At 40.8% G+C, this 9,737-nt stretch overlaps 1 pseudogene; it reads left to right on the forward strand.

Moving 5' to 3' along the window:
- Nucleotides 1–5,124, forward strand: part of LOC148426739 (IgGFc-binding protein-like) — a 17,036-nt pseudogene extending 11,912 nt beyond the window's left edge.
- Nucleotides 5,125–9,737: the final 4,613 nt, after the last annotated feature.

Here is a 9,737-nt window from a genome sequence, read left to right on the forward strand (position 1 = left end):
TTCCATATCTTCATGACTAATACCCGCTTTATTTTCAGCGAAATGGGCAAGTAAATTATATTCCTGTTACACTGCTTTGTGGTAAGATTGAAGTTTCAAATCAAGAGGGCAAAACCCAATGAAGACTGACTTTGGGCTCCATGTACTGTTTGACTGGGATACCACTATTCTCTCTATAATGCTGGACCCCAACTATAGAGGTCTTATCTATGGGCTGTGTGGCAACTTTAATGGTGAACCTCAAGATGACTACGCAATCAATCTACACGGGTTGCCTGTCGCCAATACAAGTGTGGAGCTGACTGAAGCGTTCCATGTTTTCGACGGTGATCATAGCTGTTGTACTGGTTGTGAAAAGGACAATTTGAACGCTACTTTACTGGAAGATATGCCAATTGAAATCCTCGTTGGTCAGAAAAGTCACCGTGACGACCTCATTGAGCCTACTGGCCCATTTGCACATTGTCACAGCCATGTAAACCCCAAAGCCTTTTATCAAAGTTGTATTGCTGACCTCATGCAAGGAAGACCTGATGCTGCTCTCCGAAAGGCCTCAACATCCTATTCTTTATGTTGTGAAGAGCTGAATGATTATTGGCCCCCCGAACTGAAAATCGGTATGTTTTGTGATTTAAGGTCCATATGCTGTGAAAGTGTTTTGATCCAATTAAAACCTATGCCATCTATTTTCAGGTGTGAGATGTCCACCAAACAGCCACTATAAGTCTTGTGGCTCAGCCTGTCCTCCAACCTGTGAATTTAAAAACAGACTCTGTCATACCGCTTGTGTCCAAGGCTGCTTCTGTAACACGGGTTTCATCAGCAGTCTAGAGGGATGCGTACCACCTAAGCAATGTGCTTGCACGCACTCCAGAGGCAAATACCGCCGCCTCAACTCCAGCTTTTGGATCCCAGATGACTGTGGACAACTTTGCATTTGCAAACCAGGAAGAATTAAGTGCAGTTCATCCCAGTGCCCTAAAGGAATGTCCTGCAAGCAACTTCCTCACAAAAGGATATGTCAACTTGACAAACCTCTGAATTGTGTTATCACTGGGCTGCACTTCACATCCTTTGATGGACACCATTATGACTTTAGGGATAGTTGTGCTTATGTTTTAGTTCAAACAAATGACCATTTAAATGGATTGGAACCATTCAACATCACAACTTCTGGTGCAAGTTGCCATAAAAGATTGGTTAATAGTCTGACTTTAACACTATCATTCCACAATTTGGAAGTTGTCATCAGCAAAGAAGATCCTAACAAAGTGCTTGTAAGTACCTTGTTCCCTCTCAATTTTAATTACCCTAGAAATCATTTTTATTTGTTTACATTTCATCCCCAGATCAACGGACTGCATACACCTTTGCCATACTTGCATCATACAGGCCATCTCAATGCCTTTGCCACTCTATCATCTCTAGTTATTCATGTTCATATGGGATGGCTGTTGATTGCCCATGAAACTGGCACTGTGATGGTTGTCCTCCCTAGAAGTTATGAATCATCTGTTCGCGGGCTCTGCGGAAATGCCAACTCGGACCCTTATGCTGACCAACTTATGCCGAATGAGAAGGAAGCTCAAAGTACACTGGAGTTTGTTCGCAGTTGGGTGGGTGGGTGGTGCCATGGCCTGTCGGTCCCACTGCGCTTCCAGACCAAAAACGTGCCCTACGGATGTGCGCAAACGTTTTGAGGGAACTGATTTATGTGGCATACTCAAAGATGAACACGGTCCTTTTGCAGAGTGTGCTTCACGTTTGAGTCCAAACTTGTTCTTCCATAATTGTATAACAGACAGCTGTTTTTATGGAGGACATTATTTGGCATTTTGCAATTCCATCACAGCCTATGTATCTGCCTGCCAAGCAGCTCAGTTGCCTATCAGGAACTGGAGGAATGACACCTTTTGTGGTGAGTAAAATGACTAATTTGAGGATTTTAAGAAATGCTAAATTGACACTTACATTAGAGGAGCAATGTGCCAAATGGTCGCCACCCTTTTGGAATTTATAATATAAAAGGAGCACTTTCTATAATTTTTGTAGTATCCCATACATACATTCTGACACAGAAGATTGCTTTTGTACACAATGTATTTGGTTTCCCACACCAATAATCTTCCAATGGCACCAGTTAAAGCAAGGTTTGGTTCAAGTATCAACGTTCTAAACATCACCCTTATTTTGACACATTGGCATCTTGGAATTTTGGCTGGCCTCAAGAAATTCGATATTTTTATCATACTCGTGAGCCAATTGAAGGAGTTCCCTGCGTTGGAGACAAATGAAGAAGTGCAGTGAGGACAACTGAGATTTTTTTTTTTTTTTTTTTACCAAATCTTACCCCCACCACCACACACACACATACCAGACTCTTTATCCAAAGTGCTTATTCTGATTTTCAGAATTCTGAGTTGTTCATAAGTTGAATTTGCCTTTCCAAACGCTATTTAAAAAAAAAAAAAGGTGCTATTTGGAAGTTTGATTTTGATTTTGTTTATTGCCAACTTTTATTGCCAAGTTTTCTGAAGCACGAGTATAACACATTTCTAATCGTCTAATTAGTTACATGTCCACAATGAATTTACTTGTAATAACTCACTCCGGTATCATAGTTTCTCAAACTATTTTTTTCCCCATAGGTATGAGATGCCCCAAGAACAGTCACTATGAACTTTGTGGACCCCAGTGTCCTGTTGCATGTCATAGACTTTCCTCTTCAACAAACTGCAGTGACAGTTGTGTGGAGGGCTGCCAGTGTGACCCTGGTTATGTTCTCAGCGATGGTCATTGCGTGCTGCCGGAAGACTGCGGTTGCTTATACGAGGGACAATATCATCCAGCTGGTTACCTTTCGGATTTGAATGGCTGTAACAATTGTTACTGTCATGGGAAAGTGTCTTGCAAACCATCACTCTGTAAGCCCACAGAGAGTTTCCGGTCAAGTGATGGCCCTTTTGAGGCAAGACCTCAGCAACATGGAGCTTGTGAAATTTTTGCTGGATTTGGCTATATGACTTTTGATGGTTTGGTTTTACCACACTATGGCGCTTGCACCTATTTAGTGTCTGAACGCTCTCCTGAAGATATACATGGCCACAGTCTGCTGCTTAGCTTTGAGAAGGGCATTGGCGGCTCTGTTTTTATCATCAGCAAGCTGGTTATTGTTTTTGCTGCAATGGAGGTGACCATCAGTCCAAATACACCATGGAAAATACTTGTAAGTTCTGCAGCTTGAGCTACAAAAGAAACCTTAAATTGTAAAAAAACGAATTTCTTTCCAGGTGAACGGTGTAGACTTCAAGGTACCTCACAGTAATAATATGGTCAAAGTTTATGAAGATGGTGGTAGGTTGATCATTACGTCTGTAGCTGGGGTGAGTCTTCAGCTGTCCTCCACAAAGTATCTCAGGCTAAATATACCACGGGATTCCACTGGCACGCCTTCAGGCCTTTGTGGCAATTTCAATGGGGACGAATCTGATGACCTGGAACTACGGAGTGGGTATCCTGCCAAAAATATTGCAGATTTTTTCCAGAGCTGGTCTGTTGTTGCTCCTGGGCAGAATTGCAGTGGGGCTCGTAGAGAGGACTCTGGCCAGTGCGCATTGTCATCAGAGGCCAAAACAATATGTGACATCCTCTTGACCACAAGCATTGAATTCAATCACTGCTGGAGCAGGGGTGTTCAACCCCAAGTGTTCAGAGATGTGTGCCTCAAAGCCATTTGTGGTGGGGCAGCCTATATTGCGGCAGTGTGTCTAGCACTTGAAGCCCACGCTACCGCCTGTCAGGCCAAGGAATAACTCGTCCTGGAGAGAAAATAGCCCTTGCTGTGAGTAAACCAGTTTGATCCAATGAAAATGTAAAGCATTCTATCTGCTCTTAAACTGAATCATTTGTACCACCAGCTTTGAAGTGTCCTAACCACAGCAGCCCAAATCAGTGCATTGAGTCCAATTCCAACTCATGTCCTGCCTTGCTGCATCCTGGGTCCTCCGCATCTGGTTGTTCGGGAGGATGCCAGTGCCAGAATGGAAATGGATTTGACTGGGGTGAATGTGTACCGGTCAGCCAATGTGGGTGTGTGCTTCATGGCAGATACATGAAGGTAACTATAAGCAAAGGTTTTTCTCATAGTTTTGGTACTGTAACTCAAATAACTCCCTCTCTTTAAAAGCTGGACGAGCAGATGTACAGTGCGAATTGCACGGAGAGATGCTGGTGCCACCCTCTAGGTGGCGCCATTTGTGAAAAGGCAGCCTGCAGCCCCGGACAGCTGTGTTATCTGAGGAATGGCTCCTGGAGCTGTTTTGGGCAAGAAGTATGTCAACTCAAAGGCATTGTGCAGCTCTCTGCTTTCAATGGGCAGCAATTGAGCTTGACACCGCAAGCCTTACAAGTTGATGAGCCTTTGCAACGAGACTGCTCAAAATTGGTTCAGCCTCATCTCTTACTATGGACCCTGTGACGGGAGCAGCACCAGGCCTGTGACAGTGTTCCAAATCCTCCTTATGGGATTCTCAGTTGTAATCCAGGATGGCATTGTAAAGGTAAAAAAAAACAAAACACGTAAATATCTAAGGACACAAATGTTTGTGTCTTCTTAATCACTCCATTGTCCACACGACAGGTGAATGGACAGCATGTGCCACTACCTTACACTTTACCCTTAGGGGTGTCTCTGTCATCTGGCGTGGCCCAGCACCAGTCTAAGGTGATAGTTGTCCTGAAGAAAGATCATGCACTGGAATCAGAGTTGGAAATGGAGTTCAGCATTACTAACGTCACAGCCAAGCCAGCTCCTTGGTACGCTGGAAGATTATGTGGCATGTGTGGAAATCTTAATGACCCCCACTCGCGTACATTGGTCAAGTCCTGGGCTCTGTCGGATTTTCAAGGCTGGTAAGAAGAAATCTGTTCTGTACTGCAGCATTTTTTTGTTTGTTTACTATTATTGTTTTTCTTCCACAGCCTCCCTTTCCAAACTGGCAGTGTTTGATCTCCATTTGTAATATGGAACTGTCCAATTAAAATGATGAGAAATAAAGATTCTGTTATTTTTTTTTAATAATAAATAGTAAATGCATGTACCTGTATTTAAAGCTGCTATGTTACTGGAATAAACTGAACAAACGTAAGTACAACTGCAAACAAATTGCCAACAAATTTACAACTACAGTATTAACAAATTAAACTTATCATGGTTGAAACACAGGCCTTTTTTTTTTTACCTTGTTTAATAATACAACTTGGATCAATATTTAATTCGGTTTGACTTCAATGTATTATTTACATAAACTGCTTCAAATGTTGGCATTAATAGATGCATGCATTGCACTAATAATGCATCTGTATACTTTATTGATCAGGTAAGGGAAATTGTGATTAGTTTTTAGGGGGTCATGCTTCGCTTACCAGGAATCAAGAATTATAAATTGTTTAGACTAAAGTAGCAATGTCTGCAAGTGTCACACTTAATTTGAAATAATTTTACATAAATGTGAAAATTCCCGCACCGTAGTCAGTCATGTCCCAAGTACGGTACATGACTGAAGTCATTACAATCAGGGAAAATGTATATCTGATTAAACAAACGATTTTTGAAAAATGTCATGAAAGCCAACAAAGTTACCATTCCTGGTAACCTATCTTAAAAATGACTATGTGGCTACACTGGTAATCAATCACAGCAACTCCTGGGAATCCACCCAGCAGGACATGTTGCCACATAATGGCCCGGTTAGAGGTAATTCATCAGGTTGTCACTGCTTCCCCTTTTCTGCTCCCATCCTAAATGTGAGTGAAGTCAAATGTTTAGCATGCAGGATTCAAAAGAGCATGGCACAAAATGGATAGTCATCTAAATTGAATTGTTTTCATTGGAAATTCAATTTACTTTCCACTCTTGAGTAGGAACTATTTTTGAATGGGTAAAACCGCAGCGTAATCTATAACCCGCTTTGAAATAGCCCAGGAAACATGTTTTCACAGTAACGTCATCCTTGATGTCTTTATCTAGCAATTATCACCTGCACGCGTCTCAGGCTTTTAGTAAATGCAATCGAGTGACTCCAAATAATCCCATCACATTGGTCATGAATGAAAACATTTTTTTTTGGGGGGGGGGGGGCAGTAGAGAATTTTGGCGAACAACCTTTAGCAAGTCATTGATGGGAATACACAATTGCAACCTCGCCGCCATCAACTAATATTTGCCTTTTGGCTTTAAAAGGGTTTAGCGGTTGTGTTCATTCAACTGAGGGCAAAAAATTGCGAGTGTTGGCGAAGGTATCAGATATTGTGTTCTTGTCTGGATTCCTTCAAGTTTGTCGACGTTTACCTGTACTGTTGTAGCGACAAGGAAAATCCAAACTGTTTGTGAGCATTTGCAATCTTGAACAAACCCAGGCGTGGCCCTGACATGAATGTACATTTGCTACTTTCTCCAAGGCCAGCAAACATCCCACGCAGTAAGATGGAGGCTTAAAAGACCACTCAACCCAAATGAACTTATATATATATATATATATATATATATATATATATATATATATATCGTTTGAAACCTTGAATTTGGGGCAAAATGTTCTGAGTGGTGCCATCTTCAGGTTAAACGGGATAACACAATTTCATTGGATGATCAGAAAACATTTTGGTTGATTTTATTTTTTTACGTATTTTTTTAAACGTAGTTGCACCGCAATGCCCTCTAGCACAGTTTTTAAAGAGAGGTGAGGAAAATAAATTATATTTTGGACCGTTATGCGCTTAGAAAATTGGGCCAACAGTTTGAGCAGTATGCACAATTTTTATAACTGTTCCACACAGACTGTATTTGCAAAGCGGGGGCCACATGATTTTGATTGGTTCATTTTGTATTGTATGTAACTGAATGCCCCGCTGCTTCTAAGTTTGTGGGTCAATCTTTTTGAGAAAAATGGAGGGGGGAAAAGTGCCTCAATAAAAGATTCAAGATGAAAGAGCAACAAAGCTGACTTAACAAAGGTATACAGAACAATAAGGCCAACTGGGGTCCGCCACAGGTGTAGCGCTCCCTGACCTTAGGAGAGGAAAAACGACGAGGGTGAGGGAGGAGAGGGGAAAAAAAAAAGCAAGTCTTCGGCCATGCGCCAATGAGGGCATAGCATAAGCCTGGAAAATACAAAAAAAAAAAAAAAAATTGCACACATACGAACAAAGACAATACCATTCATCTCAAACAAGATATAAATCTCAAATCTGTGGATGTGTGCATTGGAGTGTTGCACTGCTAGCCCACTAAACAGCTGCCCTATATGCCAAATGCCCTGGTATTCAGGAAATGCAAATGTTGCGCAACTGGGTTTCAGGAAACCCAAAATACATTGCAAATGTGGTTATCATTTCAAATGAAGTTTGTTACAAGGTTCTCTGCTCCTCCAAGGAGAGTTGCTCAGTAATGAAGGGTGATTGTAACAGACTCTATATCAAATCACAACACAGGCATCCATCCCACTTCCATTCAAATAAATTGAATATTCACATGGTAAGCTGATGTTCGGAGCCAGATCATAACAAATGCATTCAAATGTTTTAATCTCACTGTTAAACTCCACTTAAACACACCCAAACGTTTAGGCAAATTCCCCTCTCATGTTTTTTCACTTCTATTGATCAAATACCGGAGCTGCCCCTCTGCTCTTCATTTCCATTATGCAATTAATTGGTTACATTCTTAACATGCTCCAATTTATACTGATGTTCATCAATTCTAAAACACTGTTTAAATTTGGGAATTGTGTCAGAACCGACACTGAAAGTGCTGTTATGGGAAAGTACTTCATTGCCTCAGGTGAGACACGATGCGATTTAAGATGGCCACAAGTATGGCGACGCGTGTTTCACTTTTGCACTTTCCTGCCTGAAGCCCAAGTTGAATGAAATCACCTGAGAAGAGAAACCGTTATCTACTCAATATAGTGTCACTCCAATCTCTCAAAGCCCACACAAATACAAATAAAACAAAGGGGTGATTTGATGGAAAGAATTCAAATGAAAAATTAGTGGATGATAATGACTTGAATTGTTTCTCCTGCATTTATATTCAATTGTTCTATAGGAAGGATTAGCAAGAACTGCAGAAATAAACCTATAATTCCTTGTTTTTCATCACTTATGGTGAAACGACTTCTTTTGCCTGTGTATTTGTGTGTCTGTCTGTATATCCTTTGAAAGATATTCATGAAATTGTGTTGCCTAGATATTTTTGTAGATATTTTTCATACCTTGTTAGCTCATGATTCATGTTTAGTGTGATATCTTGAGCATGCCACTATTCATGTGGATAAATGACATGATCAATAGCATTCAATAATAATATGAATTTGAGCAAATGTGTTAAAGTGTAAAGTATTCTTTTTTTGGCTCTGTACCAATCAATACCCAAGAAGGAGTACTCCATTTCAAAAAGTGTGGCGACGCCCTGACTTAAAATAACACTACCACCAGGCAAACAGTTAAACTCTAACCCTCTTTTTACTTCACAAGCTCAACTTTGTGATGCAAAGAGAAACTTCAGTTGACCAGATGCATAATCAAGTACAGATCAAGCAAGCGATGGGACTGTGCTATGACCATTCAGCCGCTTAAACTCTTAACAGTGAGAACTAAACAAGGACTCCACAGAGCCCTTTTAAAGGAATAGGGTGTGTGCTTTTTAATTGCGTTTGGTCCAATTTAATTAAGAAATACCAGCGAATCCCCTATGGTAATTACTGATTAAAAAGCAGGTGAGGCTGACAAGGCATGGCCATCAAAAGCTACCAAGCTTGCAATCCAATCACTGCTTGTCATCCAAGGACGTTTAAGACTCATCTGGGTACAATATTCATCGAAGCCTTCACCTGAAATTCTGTCTGTCTTTTTTTTTTTTTTTTTTTGCCCCTAGTCCATACCATAGAGAATAAGCTTTTTACTGTGAGTCCCTTTCCCCCAACAATGGACACAAAAATCCATTCCAATAATATCTGGGTCATTCCAGAATTGGAGCACATTTGGGCTTCAAATTCTTGAAGAATAAACCTTGACTTTAATTAATATCTGCTACATATTCATCAATAACAGGCAGTAAACTCCCAAACTATCAAAGGCTTGATTAGCTCAGCTTACAAATCAATGGTACAATAAAATTTTTATTACATGATTTAATAGACTGGTGCAACTGGCGCTCTAATCACAGCAGCCGTGTTGCAAGTAACATGGTTGCAAATCTGGATGAACTTTAGGGATCTTTTGGGAGTAAAAGCAAGCTTTTTAGTGAGTTGTTAGTGCTGACCAGAGGGCATCTATACATCTTCTATAGCTGCTTATCCTCACTAGGAGATGTCCTATTGCTGACCATAGGACATCTATCAATCCATTTTCTATAGCTGTTTATCCTCACTACGGTCGCTGGCGTGCTGGTGTCTTTCCCAGCCATCTTTGAGCAGTAGTCAGGGGATCAGGGGATCCAACTGGTTGCTAGCCAATCACAGGGCACACATTGACATATAACCCCTCGCAAACATATCTAAGGGCAATTTGGAGTGTCCAATTCACTGACATTCATGGCTGACTATGTTATAAACATATGAAAATGGCTCTGGCCATTGTACTGGAAACTGATATGTAAAAGCCACCATTATCATTTAATTCACTGCTTTATTCTGCTTTACCATGTTAAAAGGTTATGATGAAAGGATTACATGCAT

The sequence above is a fragment of the Hippichthys cyanospilos genome, chromosome 3, assembly GCF_059441005.1.
Source record: "Hippichthys cyanospilos isolate Australia breed blue-spotted pipefish chromosome 3, RoL_Hcya_1.0, whole genome shotgun sequence".
Classification (NCBI taxonomy): Eukaryota; Metazoa; Chordata; class Actinopteri; order Syngnathiformes; family Syngnathidae; genus Hippichthys; species Hippichthys cyanospilos.